The 19,194-nt window shown below is 38.2% G+C and overlaps 1 protein-coding gene across 1 annotated transcript in view; it reads right to left on the bottom strand.

The window, feature by feature from the left end:
• SLC2A13 (solute carrier family 2 member 13) overlaps positions 1 to 19,194 on the bottom strand; it is a 173,015-nt gene that overhangs the window by 53,365 nt on the left and 100,456 nt on the right. The window lies entirely within an intron of this gene.

The following is a 19,194-nucleotide window of genomic DNA, read 5'->3' as shown; positions in this document are numbered from 1 at the left end:
TTTGTTCATGTTGCAGAAGCACTTTTCATCTTGTTCTATTAATTTGTGCTAAGTGAAATACTGAATATTCATGCCCATAAATACCTAGCAGCCTACAGGCTTTCACACAGTAATAACCATCAAAAATGTCAAAGCTTACTTTTTTTTTTTCCCTGGTCAAAATGCAGCTTGCTTTAAATGTCCCTTTGTTGTCTTAATGCCCAGATGCGTTATCCTCAGAAATTTTAGTGGTCCGCATTTTTCTATTCTAAGCGTAAAGCACTTTTTATTTCAAATCTATAATGGACAATATGCTCAACTGACTATTGCAAAAGTGCTTGAGCCATTTAAGACACTACCAGCCATAAATGACTGCACCTATGGCTGGATGTTACATTGGCTAAGACAAGGTATTTAGATCCTCCCAGCTCCCTTCCTCAGCTCCTCTTCCCCACCAGTACAGCCATTTGAGGCCATGCCTACACGACCAATATGTGGTGCAGCAGGAGAGGACCTCCAGAGTGGAACTGTTGGTACTGAGGACTTGGTATCTACACGCACATGGGTTTTGAGCCTGGCTCCATGATCTGCTTGCCTGTTAGCAACTGTAACATCTTGTCCAGGCTCATTTTGTCTGAAAGAGCTGCAAACTCGGAGATCCCGGTAAGGGTACAAATCTTGGAGAGACAAAGATCCATGAAGGATAGACACCATCTGAATTAAAACACTAATGCTAATGCGTCCTCACTTCTTAAGGCTCTCTAAATTACACTGCTGTCTGTCAAAACTTATATTGTACTGCACTGTTCCAGTCACCAAAATCATCCAAATAGTCTCTGATTTCCCAATACCACCTTCTTTTTTCTTCTTAAGGGTAGTAAAATAACAATAAATGTCAAGTCTTGGCCCGCTGACACCTACTATGAAAATCCTATTTACTTCCAGCAGACAAGGCTTCAGGAAGCCACGTTTAACTCCACACATCTAAATCTTCCCAAAATCCAATTCTACTGCAAAGTCAGAAATTGCCAGTTGTCAGCAGCAATGTATAGCGTACTGATTCTATATGGTTAAAAAAGCAAATAAAGAATCACACAAAAGCTCATCGATGTCTACTGCCTGATATATACAAACAGGCACCTTCTGCCCCCGACATTCCTTCTGGTTGCTTATTGCACTCTCTGGTTATATATTCTCAACTAGAAGCTTACTGTTTATCCATAAACAAACAACATATTTCATTTCTATGGAAAACAAACCAGGGAAATTTAGATTCTGCAATCCAAATGCCAAGCTACAAATGCCTGGGTGCTGGGCAATGACAGTCATGTTTATTATGGCATAGCAATCTAATTTCAAAAATTTAAAAGAACACTTGCATAGATTATGATAAATACTAAATATATTAGCTTATGTTTACCTATTTTAGTATGCCCATTTTTTTATACCGTGTGCAGCCCTAACTGCCTATTAACATAACAAGATGACAGATCTTTATAATTTCTCCTTGACAAGGAAAAAACCTACGTGGCAGAGAAAGGTCAAGTTGTGATATTATACAACCATGGTGAATACTGCAGCTCCTGCAGGGAATGCAATTTCAGTGACAAAGTTCTGCAGTCTAAGTTTATTTTATAAAATGTAAAGAAAATGACAAAAGCATATATGCATCCTTGAAATTTCTAAGCAAGTACTGTATCTTAGAAAGCAAATAAATACAGACAATTAGAAAGCCACACAAAGTAACTGAGTCAGGCATATACAGAAAGATTTTAATATTGATCATTTCTGAGGAAGTCAAAATTATGAATTTGTTCTATCAAGAGTTGCTGTACGTTAAAATAAAAGAAACTGAAACATTTCCACATTCAAGAACCCTCAGACTAATCCTTTGGCTATATACTGAAAATGCCCGGTATTGGAGGAAACGAAGCACTCCCAAACCCTTTCCTCCCTCTTCTCCCTCTTTATTTTTTTAAAGCAACAATATCCAATGTTTAAAGAAAAGGAGAATTTGCCCCCTTCAGGCGGGTATTATGAACAATTCCAGATGCATCAGGGTTCCCAGGTTAGTTCATTCAGCAGCAGAGAAGCAGCCCACCATGCCAGGCTTTGTGTAACTCTTGATCCAAAAAAAGTGACTGTCCATAAGCTGCCATCACAGCTTTGCCCCCATCTTTCAGGAGGGGCTGCTCCAGCCCATCTGTTATATCAAGTCTACTTCAACAAAGTTTCTGTCTAACTTTTATCAGCCTTTTTGGACAGAATTTGTAATTCTTGTTAAGTTAATGAAAAAATCTAAATAACTCAGAAGTACCTTTCAACATCTTGAAAACATTTACATTTTTGCTTTTAAGAAAACAAAACCAGAGTACTCTGGCACTGCTTTACAAAATGTTAACATTTTCTAGCACGATACTTTGGAAATCACTGTCCAACTACGCAAACTACTCAGTCCAAGAAGATCAGTCCCTAGAGATAACAAAACCCTTTATCTTTTTTTTTCTCAATGCAATTGAAATAATGCAAAGTGAAATTGCAAGTAGTGCAATACCAGAAAGCAAATGATTAAATATTGAAGAAAATCCAAATTGGTGGCAATTTCAACAGATTTACATGCTCTTTTTCTGCAATTGTGCACGAACAAAGATCCTCTCCTTCTGCTCTATCAGTTTATTGTATGTTACAATTACTGGACTAAGATTGACAAAAGCATTCATAACAAAACATGCTCCACGTTGACAAAATTGTGTTTCATTTACACTTTCAACCTGTTTCTCTGCTCCTTTAGGAGTTACTAAAGTTTATTCCCATCAAGTTTGATGATTTCCAGCATGGCAACTGCATTAGATGTGCCCAGGCTGGGCCAGGAACACAGCATAACCCAACCAAGGTACCAAGGGTGCTGCAGTTTCCCTGGCCCTGTGCAGCACAGCTGTCACACCGAGGAAGCCGGGTGACAACCTCCTCCTGCCTATAGCCCTGACTAGAGTGACTCGTGCTGCCAAGCATGACACAGCATAGTTATCTAAAAAACAGCAATATGTTACAGCATATATACACAGAGAATGCGGAGTCTTGTTCCTCAGCTGGCTTTCAAAGTGGTAAAAGGTTCAGATGAGAAGCAGCAGGTCCCCATTTTCAGGTACGGACACTTGCAGGCTGGCTATGGTGCCATCTACCAAGCCAGGCAGCTGCATTAATAGGAGACTATGCCAACACCAACTGGGAAGCTGGACCGTTTAGACACACACCATCTTGCAAAAAACATTTGAGGGAATAATGCTAATTCAAATCTCACAATGGTTTGAACAAAAGCGTCCCACTCAACTTAGAAGTCTTCTAATTTGTTTCATGTTTCCCTCCTTTTGCAAGCTATCACACATCCCTGTAAATAAAACTATAGTGTTCTCCAAGACAGCTTGTTCTGACACATGCTTTGAAGATATCATAGAATCATAGAATGGTTTGGGTTGGAAGAGACCTCAAAGATCATCTAGTTCCAACCCCCCTGCCATGGGCAGGGACACCCTCCACTAGACCAGGTTGCCCAAAGCCTCATCCTGGCCTTAAACACTTCCATATTATTCCATATATATTATGATGATGAGGAAAACAGGTTAAATCATCCTTAACATTTCACCTCTAGGTGGTTTTACATGTTGCTAACTTGAATAGCAACAGCCCAACAAATGGCATTGCCATGGCGTGGAATACAGAACCTCCACTGCAATACAACGTTTGACGGCGGCCAGCTTAGCTTGCCGTGTCCCACTCGCTGCAGGTGGAGGAGTTGGGGAAAGACCCTAGGCTTCTACATACAGGTCCTGAATCATTCCACCTACTCAAAGGCCTGATGTGAATTTGCACGTGATATACTTTTGCTGGGAACTGAAAATGAATTTGTATAATAGTACTACTGTTATTCACTGCTTTAATCCTGCAAATGTGTGTGTCTTCCTCTTTAGTCTTTTGTTTGCAGCTTAAACACAACAATCATATCAGATTCAGAGGTGCTCAAGGAACAAACATGAGCCAGGAAACTCCCACTGCAATTACTGGCACTGGAAAAAGGCCAGGCACATCGAGAAATTGCAGTTTAGTGAAAGGTGGACTATATAAGCTTGAGAACAGCTTCTAAAGCAAAGCAGGCTTGTAGAAAGAGCAAGCTTGCATCTGCCTGTCCCACCCATTTACACCTATGTTATGAAAGGGATTTAATCAAGAAAGTTTAAGCTGGCACTTTCATTACTAAGGGCCTGCAGAATTACCACGGCTTCACCAATACGTTAAACTGTGGCAACTCATCTGTGTAGATAAACTTACAGAAAGAGGAGAAAGCAAGAGCAGCATATGGGAAATTAGATGCCAAATTACTCAAAATGAAAACAAGATAGGAAGAAGTTGATATATCTGCAAGGAGTCAAAGACAGTAGATGCTCCAGGTGTGGAGGCTCTCCGACAGGAGGCATGCCATGGCCCTGCTAAACACCATATGAAGTCTGGGGAAGGGAAACAGATGCATTGGCAAGGTGCTGTAGAGGCAGCAAAGTAAAAAAAAAATCCTTTGGTTAGACTTGTTTGAAATAAGGATTGCAGAGCAATATAGCAGCATTTGATGATATAATTGGAGTGTTGGATAACGTGGTTCAATTTCCCAGCTTCACGTTCTGCACAATACGGTGGTAAGGGAGATGCGGCAGTTTCCATTCGCAGAGGTTGCATTCAGAGCAACCATGGACACCCGTGTGGAGACCTGGGCAGTTATTGAAGCTCTGCTGCTCCCCTGTCTAATCATATCTGCCTAATCTCTTACCTTGCTTTTTAAACTCCCTGCTTGCGCAGGGGGATTGGACCAGATGACCTCTAGAGGTCCCTTCCAACCTCAACCAGTCTGTGATTCTGTGAAACACAATTTTGCTCAGCTCCGTCCTGAACTCCTATAATATAAATTAGTAATATTAATATCAACAGTAGCACTGATATTATGAAATGTCTGAGCACAGATCTACTTTTCAATGGGAATTGCCTTTGTCAGACAAAACTTTCTTGATGCTGAATCTCCATTAGCTATGGATGATGAAAATGGAAAGTCACAGACAGGATAAGATCTAACCTTATCTTTGACATTAGACATATAATAAAGTTGATCGCAAAAGCTGTAAAAATCCATTTCATCACTATGATTTGGCATCAGCCCCAGGACTATCACATTAGTCAGTTTACAGCCTCTAGATTTCTTAAAAGATTAAAACCTTAAAACATCAACCATTAAGTTGAAAAAGGGAGTATCGAACAACCTCAACAACCCTCTAAAATCCCATATGGTGACAAATGGGGCAAACCTGTACAGCCAAACTAGTTCTGTCAGGTCTTGTACAATCCCCTCACAATCTCTGCTCTCCTCTGATCCAACTTGATTGTAAACTTTTTAGTCATCTTTTCACTTACTTTTGAAAATTATGCAGACAGCCTCTTGCTTGAAATCGCATGAATTGATTGCTTTCCCCTTTAGCACGTATACCACCTTCCTTCTGTTATTTTGAAAACATGCCTCATGACCTATACTTGTGCCCTACTGCAGACTGGCAGCACCCAAACCAACACAATTAGCTTGTCTCAAGGTTCTGATCTGCGCAAGACTGTTTCAGTGCCAGTCCCTCCTGCAGCACGCTCTGCTCTTCTCTAAAATAGTAACAACTATTATGTTTCAAAAATGTTAGCAAACCTGATTTCATCTTCTGCATTTAAAAATCACAGAGAATGTGCACAATGATATTTACACAAGAAAATATTGTATATTTAAATATATATGACTCCACATACAATTATATACACACACAAACTTTGTGACTAATATCATTCCGTTAAATGTAATGCATCTTGTTTTACTTCACATCATGAATTGCTTCAGCAGGGCAGAAGGGGAAATTTTCTCATACCTACTGCTGTCTTCCATAAGATTCTTAACAACAATTTCAATCAATTATTGCTGTTTGTGCTTATCAGCGGTATCTCTCATGGCAGAGATGACACGTTTGTACATTGTTGTACAGGCACAACAAGTCTTTTTTCATCTATCCACTGGACGTCAGTAAGACCCTTCCAGCTCATTAGGTCCTAAGGCAACCGGACTCCAGCTATAAAACAAGATGACCGGATACACATACCTTTAGTTTTAGGTTAAGAAGGCAAAATATCTAAGGACTAGATCCTGAAATCTTACTGAAGCCTGCCAATTCATAGCAGACACTGCTGCTTTATAGCACTCCACTTTAAGATTAACAGTTGAATATTTTTTCCCAGACTTCTACGTCTGAAGTCCTGAAAAGCTCTCTGAGGAAAAGGTTGCTGTATCATCTCAAAGTCTATACTGGAGTTTTCAAAATGAGTGCCTGGAAGGCAACTGGGAGGAGTGCCAGTGTACACTTACCTACTGTAATTATACCTTCAAATTCCCCATTTAGTAGTAATGATGTATTGTGTTATAAATGCTTTCAGCATAGAGTGAAATGACAGTGATTGCCATTTATTACAACCAGTACTTTTTGATAATAAAAAACCTCAGCATTTGGGACTGTTTGACAGATAACTCTATACACCCAACAGGTTCTCTGATTCACCACACGTTATGCACGTGCAAGGCACATGAAGAGGTTTTAAGGATTACCATTTAATTATGCTAAGAAAACACACGATTTTTTTTTAGTGTCCAAAGAGACTGAATTCTATAGCTATTAAGCAAAGTAAGCATACCGGTGTTTGACAGGGATTAAAAATACCTATAAAGGCTTAAGATCACAAAGATACACAAAGGAAATCACTTCCCTAATTTAATGGGATACTGTCACACAGCTATCGGGTCATTTGAAAATACTGTTACAGTATTTGCTATAAGATCAGAGAAAAATTCCTTTTTGCTTATTCACTCTGCATCAGATGATACATCTTTGCACAGCCAGAATGCTTTTCATGCTCAGTCATTTCACCTGTTTATGTGGGTCCTTCACAGGTCTCACCTGAAGCTCTGGGGAAGGGAAACTGTTTTCTTCTTCATGGTAGAAAAATGATAAAATACAAGGAGGAGTTAGAACTATTATTTAAAAGACTAATACAAAACTCCTACATAAGTCTGTAACAGACAAAGTGCTGTGTAAATTCGAGGACAGAACCCTGTAGTTAAACCCATTGAAGAAGTAGGTTGAATTTAAGTGGTGAGTTAAAGAGTAACAGGCAGAGCTGGAAATTAAATGGAAGCACTGGAAGGAACAAAGCCTTGACCACCCTCCTTCTCTTCCCAAAACAGAGATGCAGTTTCCAGCACAGAACAAATAGGTTGGAGTCTGTAACACCTATATGCTTAGCACTGCAACAAAAAGCAAAGGAATGTCAGCTTTTTCACCTTGTCTTCGGTGTCTTCACTTGATATATAAGTGCCTAACTCTTCAACAGAACATTTATGAAAGAAAATCACCACCATCATCCTATTTTATAAATGGAGACCACTGAGGCTTTTGGGAAGAGGAGGAAGACAGACTACTATTGGCAGTTATCCACCAGTACTACCTGCAGCAGAATAATGACGCTCCAGAGTCTCACTGCAGATAAGTGCTCTCTGCAAATTAATAAATATAAAAGAAGGGAAAGAAAATCCCCCAGGTGTTTCACAAAGTATACCTTGTTCAATTATTCATTTATTCTGACAACTTCATTTTAATTTAAATTATGTTTAATATTCCAAGGTATTCTAATGCTGCAAAGCACTAATGCCTGCCATAAGCTGTCTGGGAAACCTAAATACCAAAATCAGTCCTCATTAAAATCAATAGACTTGCTAAATGTATGTAGCATTAAAAAAATAATAATAAAAATATCAAGCTAGCCCCTTTGCTTCAGCCAAGGCCAGTGGCAAACAAAGGGACTATATACACTACAGTATCACTGTAAGAGCTAGGAGTTAGCAAGCTGGGAGTAATGGGATCTCAAAAGGTAATAAAAAAAATGAAACAGGCTTTCTTTTGAACCTAGTTCATGAATGCTTTCTCAAGAAAGAACAAGCTTCTGTGCTAAATATTTATTTATCTTTTGAGAAAAAAAATATACTACTTCTAATTTTTGCTTATGAGTAATATAAAGATAAGATCATAATTTAACCCCAATTTTTCATCCATGGTTTAGTATCTGAATGGAATCATGCTAAATGTCCCAAACTTCCCTTCCAGGCAGGCAGAAGGAAAAATCACAGAAGGAAAATCATATGATAATAAATGCACTATGAAGTGTTTTAAAAAAAAAAGTAATTTCAATGTTCCTTACAGGATCCAATCTTTCAGTCATTTTTCAATTAAGAAAAAAATTGGGGTTTTTTTCATGCACAGTAAGGCAAAACGTTATTCAGTTTGCACTGCACTTCTTTTCAGATAGTACATCTTCAAAATAGTGCACCTCTAGTTCTTTTATTCACCCCCACAGCGTCAGATTGCCCACATATGCTCTGTGGTTCTTTATATAGGACGTCAACCCTGTTGGTGGACCTTCCTGAGGAAACTATTTCCATTTTGTTAGACAGCATTGAAATAACTGCCTAAAAGTACCATACTGTCTCACCTACCACTGGCGTATCTGTGCTTTTTTTTTACATTTTTCCTAATTATAAACATACAACAAATATCTATGTATTTAGAATAATAATTCCAATATATACAAATGGGAACTACATAAAAATGTCCATTTAAAAATAGCCCTTTCCATGGCAAAGATACATGACTCAATCCTGAGAGCATTATCCCCACCATTCCCCTTAGCAACAAATTCATTAATATCTTCTTGTAGAAGGACATAAGCATTGCACAACTAATTGGGAGAATGCAGCTAGTTCAGAGTGATTAGACAGGACTTATAGCTCACAAATGATACCTCTAACATTTTCTGCCAGTTCTTCAAAGATCATGGTACTGTATACACCAGAGATGGCACTGCATCCACACAGTGAAGACAGGTACTATGGACTTAGAAGCTGCAGAATACACATTAAATAAATGAATCTCTGCAAAGCCCTAATTTGTCCTTTGGTGGTGTAATGAAATATGACACAATCTCTACAGATGTGACCACATCACTGCCCATCTACTCTGCTACTGATTCCAGATTTCTGCTCACTTAGCCCCATGGTGGTTTGAGCCCTCATGCTCAGACCAGCTCCTGCCCCTGTTCCTCTGTCCCAGAAGCTCTGTTAGGCTCCTGCTCTCTCATCCTACCATTTCACTCCTTGCACAGAGCAAATTATTTCTGAATGCTTCATCTTGCACTCTTGCTATTCACTTAACCTTTTTAAAATGTAATTTAAAAAGCAAACAACACCCCCCCCCAAGAAAAAAAAAAAAAAAAACAAAAAACCAAACAACCCCAATCCCCTCCTTTACTCTTCCAATTCTTGTATTTTCAAGTAAGGGGTATGTTATCAAAGCTCAGCAACTAAGCACAGGAGACTAGATTTCAAAAGAAAAATACTTCCTTCCATGAAACCACACTTTATTCTTTTTTTTTAAATGAGTAAGCTTGCTTACAGGCAACATCTAAAAGTTTAGAGTTTTAAATGTTCAGACAAAACCAGAAACAAGATCTTCTCCCAAATCTGTAACTATCTTACTAAAAACTAAGTCTTGCATATATAGAACTTTATTTCCATATTGAAATGGTACAAATGATCAAAATAATTTGTCTATGGCATACAAAAACTAGTTAATATTCCAGTGACACTACAAGTATTAATTCATATGTGAAATCTTATTAATATTCTATCCTTTTCAATTTTAATTAGAAGATGTTGCATTAATAATATTTATCTTGCAGAGCTTGGCATTTTTAGAGTTCAACCCACGAGAATGATTGTAATGAATTCTTGCTAAGAACCCATGAAATTGGTCTAAAATAATGAATAGCACACTGTAGTATCTTTTGATCAGCACAAAAAACTTAACAGAGACATCATAAAGCCTTTTGTGGCTATCAAGCTATCTATTTATTTATTTTAAGATACTGATTGACCTTCTAATACAGATTTCCTAAGAACTTTTAAATCCGAGTCTTGCCTATTTTGTAGAAATCAATCGTTAATTGCTGTATCAAGCCTCCTTTCTCAGATCACTGAACTATACACTAGTGTCAACTTTAAAACTGAAGAAACCCACAACTGCCCTTCAGCTTCTTCCCAACGTCACAATTATCAAAGCCAAGGGGCCAGAGAAAACGCTGCTCTTACGAGCAGCTAGACAGCTCAAAACCAACAGAAAGTCCTCTACTGTCTTACAGGCGCTGGGTTTCTTTGGATCAGGTTTCAAATACTTGAACACAACATTCCTGTCCCTCCAGAAGAACAAGGCCAGACAATGGGCTGCACTTCTGGAAAGGCAAGAGGATGCACTAGGGAAAAACTAATTTAACCACAAATTAGGCTACTGAGATGACTGACTGTCAAGGGATTTCAGCAATGAAAAGAAAAGAAAACAGAAAAAGACATGACCAATAGCAGAATATATTGCTGGGGACATAGGGCTGGACAAAGGACAACAGAAAAGAGAAAGTCAACAGTTAACAACCCAATGAGGAAAAAGTTAAGCAAGGCTGACAAAGGCCCTGGCACGTAGCGTGCGATGGCAGCGCCTGAGCACACAGCAACGCAGCCAGTGCCATGCCACAGAAGCCTCTAGCATCCCTAGGGCTAGGGAGGAGCTCTTAAAGCCACTGTGATGACCCTAACACATACACCCAATGACGTTGGGATAAATTGTGGGAGCCTACTTTAAGGATGTTCTTTAAGGATTTTCTTCTCATTCTGAATTAGTCTATTACAGCACCACACACAAAAATTAAATAAAAATTAAAATCTGTTGGCATCAATCCCATAGTCATTCAGGGAAAACTCCGTGATGAGCAATGAGGAATAACAGCATGCATATGGGCACATGAGTACACCATAGCTGCAGTCACTACTGGGCACAATGCCCTTACTAGTAACAATTTTAAGCATATGTCCTATGTAAGAAAAAAAAATAGTTCTGGGAAATAACTGGCACAAAAGTCTTCCCTGGGCTCAAATGCGCAGATGTACCCACATTATCAACAGTCATTTCAGGACTGTTTAAAAAACAAACCCAAAAGAGTAATTCTGGAGTGACACCATCTGAGCTCATTATTCATGGTGGCAGATGAGATCCTTTTTTGGAGTACTGGTTTTGGCAAAAATATCCTAAGTTGACAACCTCAACTGACCATTCTAAATCTGCATTCAGAATTTATATTTTTAAGATGTTTCTGGCACCAAATGCCAAGAAATGACAACTGTTCAGTGTCTTTCAAATTCATGCCACTCACTTGTGGTGCTTTAATTGAGATTTCTAAATCCAATCTCAGGTTTTAATATTCATATAATCAAATATTACCCTTGCAATACATTTCAGACATAGAGTGCACACAGACTAGATCTCGACAGACTTGCATCTTCTCCTTCCTTAGAAAACAAAATTAATTGCACAGCAAACTTAAATGCATGCAGTGTGAATATTAATTTGGCACTGTCTGCTTCTATTACACACAGTCTTTTCTGTTGTCTTTCGTCCCATCTGTTCCAGGAGAGAAAGGAAAAAATTATGGCAGACTCAAAAAATTCCTTAGAGCAGTATCACCAATGTACACAGATTTATTTTTTATTTTTCCTTTCATGTTCAGGATGGGTAAAACCACAGAAGTAATGTTAATGTAGCATATAAATGACAATCAGAAAACCAAAGGGTTTGATTTCTGATGTTTGAATGATTAATCTATCTGAATGCAGCATCTAGCTGCTGCTTTGAAATTTCCTCTTCACTTTCAGCAGCAAAAATTACCTCAACAGCCTAGTTCTTTGCCTCTCGCTTACTATGAAGTAATCTGCAAGCATCCTAAGTATGCGTTTCTGCTTTTCTGCCAATAAACAAAGCATCACCCTCAAGTTCTGATGCTCTAACCTGAGATTCTCAAGTTAGACCTCTTCCTACCCACACTGTTTTGCTCTGTGCCCTGAATATACTTTGTGGAGATGTTCTGCTTGGAGCAGAGGTGAGAAGAACCAGATTCTAATTTCCAGTCCAAAAAGTTTAATACAAAAATGTAACGCCATCAGCCGGAAAGACCCAGAACAAGCTTTTAGTATGAAATCTAGAGAATCACTTGCACAAGCTGAGCTCCTTTCAACAACTGTGCCTCACCTGGTGTGCTGGATGCCCAAATCACCAAGCCCTACTGCACCTTAAAGTGACCTTTCTGGCTGCTTTTGAGACAGACCTACCCCAAGTTAAACACCTCACTCTAGAAGGAGATTCATGGCTGAAAATGCAAGAGAAGGCAGATATCGCCCTGCTCTAGAGGGAGCTATTTCTCCCCTTGCCAACTCCGACAGCATTGGCTTGCTGGTCCTCTGGTCAAGCCACTGACCTTTGTGAATCCCCTTCACAGACACCTCAGTCCACTCATGTTCTATGTGAAGACCTCAGGAATTTTACCCAAGGAAACTGAATTTATTCATTCCTCCATGGATTCAGCTCTTAGCTTGTACCTTCTTAATTGTTATGCGGGTACAACTATGTTTTGCCACTGCCGTGAAGTTTGTGACTTCTGCACCAGCTGCCATTCATAAATGCTAAGTAGAATTATCATCACACTTTGGATGCAATGAGAAAGTTAAAGCAGCTATGAAATAGACCTTTAGCAGAGGACTCCAATATGTTTCTAATGTACTGTGAAAAATAAAACTGCACTTAGAAAAGCACTAAGTGGCTATTTTGGGAATATATGTTTCAACATAGTCTGCACAATGAAAGCAAAGCAGGGTGTTGTGAATGTCCCACCCGTTTAAGAGGACAAACAAGTTGCTCTTTTCTTCAAAATGAAATGTAGCAATTAAGCACCACATCATAATTATTAGAGCTACATAAAGCACTGTGAAGACTAAAGTAATAAAGAGTTAAAGGCTAATGTAATAAAGGATAAGATTCTCTACAGTGCAGAATAGTAGCCTTTTAATCTATGAACCATATGATAGGCAATAGATTTCTTTGATAATCTCTAGAGCATGTTATACACTGTATGCTTCTATTCAACAGGGAAATTTTGTTCTAAATTTATATAGAGAATTTCTAAACTGTTCTTATGACTTCACCACATAGGAGAGAACTTACCATTTATACCATGTATACAGGTCAGTATTAAGTGTGCATGCCACCGTTTACTGTTATATGTTATGTATAATATTTACATATACTTTGAATTTAAAATTCAGTGAAGTTGCTAGAAAACACATATAAAACAAAGTTTAAGATACAATTGCATGAAAATTTCTAACACAAAGTCAATAAATAGCTGCAAAGATTCTATGCTAGATATTTTTAAGAATCCCTTTGGACACTACATTTTAACCTCTCTCTGAAAAAATCGCCGTTACTTGTGAACACCTAGTAGAGTATAGATACAGAATGGTCTTTGTATTTAACTGCTTCAAACAAATACTTTCCATATTAGCTGTCTGTTTTCCTGTGTTGCCTCTGGGTAAAGATCACTTTCATGTTTATCATTTCCTTGTTGCAACTAATTAAGTTGCCAAGTTTTAAATCCGTGGCAGCTTCAGACTAATTATTCCATGTGCAAGGACAGCTTGACTACATACCATTTATGTTCTGTCCTTCAGAGTTCATCGTGTGAACTCAAGGCCAAGATCAAAAATCTAAATTTTAATCCAAGTTCTACGACTTTGTAACCTTGGAGATGTCATTTCATTCCTTTGTATTTGTTCCTCCACTGCAAAAGCTTTTTAAATATCTGTTCCATACTTCTCATGAGAAGATTTGTATGTAAATAATACTTGAAAACAACTGGAAAAGAGAAAGGAAACAAACGTAGGTGTTGATCAGTTCTCCTAATGCTCACCAGAAGTACCCCATGGAGCTCTGTGTTACAGCTTAGGAATATGCTGAACAGCACCAGTGATGTTGAAAAGAGGGAGGTGAAGAGTGAGATTGTTTTTCAGGGCAATGAAAACGAAATCTGGATCTTCCTCTTAAATTGTTAAAATGCTGAAATTGTCTTTTGCTACCTTTCAGACTCCAATACGAGAGTACTGTCAAGATCATCTTTCACTCCATACGAGGAGTCTTTTCTGCAAAGGATGACTGGAGGGACTGGCTCCGTTTTAAAGATAACATGCAAAGTTTCTCAACAAAACTTTATCACTGATGTGCTCAATTGACAAGTACTTGAAAAAAATGCTTCAAACGGGTACACTAGTAACATCAGCACTAAGCCCTGCACTTGGCAAACATGAATCACAAAAGCAAAGTGAAGAAAAACTATTCTTTTTTTAATTAAAGAAATGGAGAGAAAATATGATGAAGAATAATTACATTTCTTTAGTTGTGTATTAATTCCACAATTTAATGAAAAATTAATCTAATCATAACTTCAATACAGAATCTATTTGTCCTGGTTTCAGCTGAGAGGGTTAATTTTCTTCACAGTAGCTAGTATGGGGCTGTGTTTTGGATTTGTGCTGGAAACAGTGCTGATAACACAGGGATGTTTCTGTTATATAGACCTGTTGTTGTTGAGCAGTGCTTACACAGAGCCAAGGCCTTTTCTGCCTCTCACACCACCCCACCAGCGAGGAGGTGGTGAGTGCACAAGGAGGTGGGAGGGGACACAGCTGGACAGCTGACCCCAACTGACCCAAGGGATATCCCATACCATATGACATCATGCTCACTTTATAAGAGGTTTGGGGAAGAGGAGGAACTGGGGGGCGGCGCCATTCGAAGTGATGCCGTTTGTCTTCCCACGTAACCATTACATGTGATGGAGCCCTGCTTTCCTGGAGATGGCTGAACACCTGCCTGCCCATGGGACGTGGGGAATGAATTCCTTGTCTTGCTTTGCTTGTGTGTGTGGCTTTTGCTTTCCCTATTAAACTGTCTTTATCTCAACCCATGGGTTTTCTCACTTTAACTTTTTCAATTGTCTCCCCCATCCCGATGGGGGCGGGGGGAGTGAGCAAGCAGCTGCATGGTGCTGAGCTGCCGGCTGGGGTAAAACCACGACACTATTTTATATCCATCAATGTACTATCTTACTGGAGTTCAATTTAACATACCAAACAGTAACACCTCAGGTTATACAATTCTCAGCCAGTTACAGAACAAGGGGCCTCAATGGGAGTTAAGCAGAACACGCTGCTGTTAAGATTTATTACACAGACCTCAGCATGACGACAGAGCCCTGGGATTTCCCATGTTACTGCTGATCCATCATATCAGGTGTACATTTACAACAATAACAAGATTTAACAGCACCAAAAATAAAAACTTTAAAATGCAGGTAGCCTGCTGCACATTATTGTAGGAAGTTACCCTCTTTGAGCTCTAACATCATTTTAGAACATGAAAGATCTGATTTCTGATAGTACCAAACCAGGTGAGAGTCCTGAACAGGACCATGGTGAAAGGAATAAAGCATCTGAGAGGAGGCTGAGGGAGGTGGGTTTGTGTAGTCTGGAAAAGACTACAGGCATTTTCCACAACCTAAGCAGGGCTCCTAATGGAGTCAGTCTCAGTCACAATCGTTGAAAGCTGCAAGAAGTGAAATTCCAACTGAAAATAAGGGAACAAAGGTCTTTACCATGAGAGTGGTTAAGGACCAAAACAGGTTGCCCAGGGAGGCTGAATCCATCCTTTGAGATTTTAAAATCTCGACTGGGTAAAACCCTGAGCAACCCAATCTAACTTTGAAGGTAGATCTGCTTGGAATAGCAAGGTAGACCAAATAATCTCTAGATGTTCCTCCTAACTTAGACTACTCGCCAGAAGTTACCTCAATATCTAAAGGCTGCTTGGTCATCTTCACAATCAGCCATTTAAGACATGCAAAGACAATTTCTAACTTTCTTGAGATTCACCTAAAAGAAAGGATGAGAATGAAACTCCTAAATCAATCCTGCGCTATTGCAGGAAACCACAACGCACTTCATAACGTCAGCTAAACTCCACCTTACATTATGCTCCATAACCATCCTCTTCCAGCAGTTAGGAACTGTCTTTGGATTTCAAACCCATATTTATCATCAGTGGCAATGAATCCTAACTTTATTTCAATTTTATTAGCAAAAGGAAACCTTTTGCACTAAGATCTATAACAAGAATACTAAATAAGGCAAGATTAATTAGACTTTCCAGTACAGTACCTTTTCTCACAACCTTCTGTCACATCATCTTCGCTTAGACCTTTACTCATCTTATGGTTCTTGAGCAATGGCAGCTATTCTTGCATTAAAGCTGAACTAAAAATTTTTCCTGTGAAAAAATCCCAAAACTTTCCAGATAAATTTTCGACATTTTATTGTTCTAGAAAAGCCACTTATTTATTCAAAGAATAATATCTGGTTGGTCTACAGCTTGGTTTTCCTTCATTAAATCAATACATTGTATCCTATTTATCCCATTTTACTTTATCAAAGTATTCTTCATACTTTAATTAATTTTTCTTTATTTGCTTGCACTCCTTCTGTATTCAGCTACTATTCTATACTAATTTTTAACTGTAACCTCTTGAAACAAGAGCTGTCCTTCTGCTCTATATTTCTATGCCACTCAGTGCAGCACTGTCTTGCTCCACAAATAAGCCTTTGAAATGCAACAGTAATATAAATATGTTTTATTAGGCTTGAGGCTGGTTAACACAAAATTGCCTGGTTTTCTTACCGTTTAATGAAACAATTCTATGTTTTCCTGTATTAATATGCCAATAGTAAAGCTGCTAATGGATATAATGTTCTCTCTTTCTGAAACTTTCTATGATTCAGCTGTTACTGAGTTGGGGAAGAAAAAAACCCAAAGTACCTTTTCATGACTTCTAGTAAATGACACACTAGTTATTGCTAATTTTTTTCCTTTTTTTTAAAAAAAAAAAACACTACCAAGTATGTAAAATATAACACAATGTATGCAGAAAGCCAGAAAAGTCAAACGTTCAGATTTGTGGAATCAGAGAAGAGGAAAAACAGTCCTATTGCTACAGTGTAAACAATGAAGAATGAAGATGACTATGCTGTCACCTTCTTCATACGGTGAATTGTGTTTTACACAGAAATTGTTTTTATACACATTTTTCATCACTCAATCACACTCAGTGGATTAAAACAAATGGCAACCTACACAAGGTTTTTTTAGAACAATCTTTAGGGGTTTATGTTAATAATGTAGTGAATATCAAATACCATAATATCACCTGAGTTCTCTTATGCAGGCAAAGGTAATTCACCTCTAGTACTTACAGAAGAGTATTCTACCTGTTTGAGTATAATCTAAAGAAATTAACAGTAAAAACATGTTACCAAAAATGTATAGAATAACTTTGATTCTTTCTTCTGCTCTTTTTTTCTTTTTTTAATAACGATGATGATGATCTGTGCACTGCTTGTAGATTGTAATGTCTAAACAAACTCCTTTTGGTTTATATTCACACTTCATCCAGTAGGTTCTACTGAACTGATTATCTGGTGAATACTTATCATTTCTTATTAGAACTGGTTACATGGAAATCAGAATGTAAGTTTTATTAAGATAAAATAATAGAATTGCATAAAAACTCCAGTGAGAATATGGATGAAATTCTGTTAATGCCTTGTTAAGGTCTCTAGAGAAAGCCAGTCTTCTTGACAACTTTAATTTAAATCCCACAACTGGGATTTTGCTTGAAAATGTCACACTGAACATAAATTTACTTTACATTTGAGAATTTTCATGACAGGTATATAGAGAACTTAGGGGCATACAAGAATTTGAACTGAAATATTTTAATGAAGTAGCAATTACAGGACAACAGGCATCAGCTTTCAGATAAAGTCAATTCTCCCCAAAGGTCCTTTTAGAAATAGCAGCCTTGAATAAAAACTGCATCTCGACTTAACAGTCCAGCTGATGGAAGATGACTGCCTTCACGGCATGCAAGACAGATGATTTACTGTTTCACAAAATATTCTGCATCAGACAATTGCGGACTATGACTATGTATCCTTGTTGCATCGGCTTTGTTGGTCTGCTAAGGAGGACTCTAGGAATAGCACTGGAATAAAGGTACTTCTCTTCTCAAAATGGCCAAGATAAATTAATCCCAGAGGGGCAGGAACACTGAAACCCATCACATAAATGAAATTTCTATGAGTTTCATTGGCACAAAGGAAAGGTCTTCTTGCCTGAGGACATTTAAATCAGCAGTCCTGAGAGCAAGTTTTAATTTACAAGAGGAGAACCAAAAGGCAAATGGAAGATGGAGATCTAGAAAAATACAAAGCAGCAGCAGTTCACTGAGCAGACACACCTGACTTCAGGACAAGGGAAAAGTAAAAATCTCCTCATGCAAAGCTATTCATGGATAGGCTTTTCCTCTTTTTGAGGGAAAAATCCTGACTGGAGGTAATCCACATATATGATAGGAGAGTGTTCTCACATTTTGCACTGATTGTCCTGGCCATATTAAGTTCCTGAGATATGGCCTAAAATGTTTGGAGAAAACTACTTCTTGTGAAACTGTGTACTATATTTATTACATATACACATATATTTATTATAGTATTTATTTATTTAAGAGTTAACAGACTTATTGTATGGACTAGGATCAAGTAATTTAGCTTCTCATCTATTTTCTCTCTCTCTCTCTTTTTTAAGGTCAGACAGAGCTAAATTTGTGAGCAGGTGATTGTGAATGACTAGTAGGATGATGCTGCTTTTGTTCTGCTCATTCCCACTCAGAGCAAAGCATCTCTGCATGTGGGAAATATGGGTCATCTTGTTATCTCTGCATTCCCAATCATTCAATCAGAAGGCTGTGGTTTTGTCATAACCCAACTTTTGTGATTTGGAGTGTTTCACAAGATTTTAAAAAGTACAGTCAGATGGATGGTAGCAGATTAGTCACACACAGGGTCAGCCAAACAGTGACTGGCTGACAATAAAAAAGCTAAAAAGTTAACAAAAACATAGGATGTACAACAGTCCCTCAAAAATCCAATGGTCTATTACTATCTGATATAAAGAAACAGTTAATAAGATACAATCTTATTTGTTCTGAATATTTCCAATGCCAATATAATAGAAGTTAACAGATACACCAGCCTGCTAAAACTCCACTATTCATCTG

The sequence above is a fragment of the Grus americana genome, chromosome 1 (assembly GCF_028858705.1).
Source record: "Grus americana isolate bGruAme1 chromosome 1, bGruAme1.mat, whole genome shotgun sequence".
Classification (NCBI taxonomy): domain Eukaryota; kingdom Metazoa; phylum Chordata; class Aves; order Gruiformes; family Gruidae; genus Grus; species Grus americana.
Note: the sequence above shows the minus strand (reverse complement) of the source record. Positions and strands in the feature narration are given on the sequence as shown.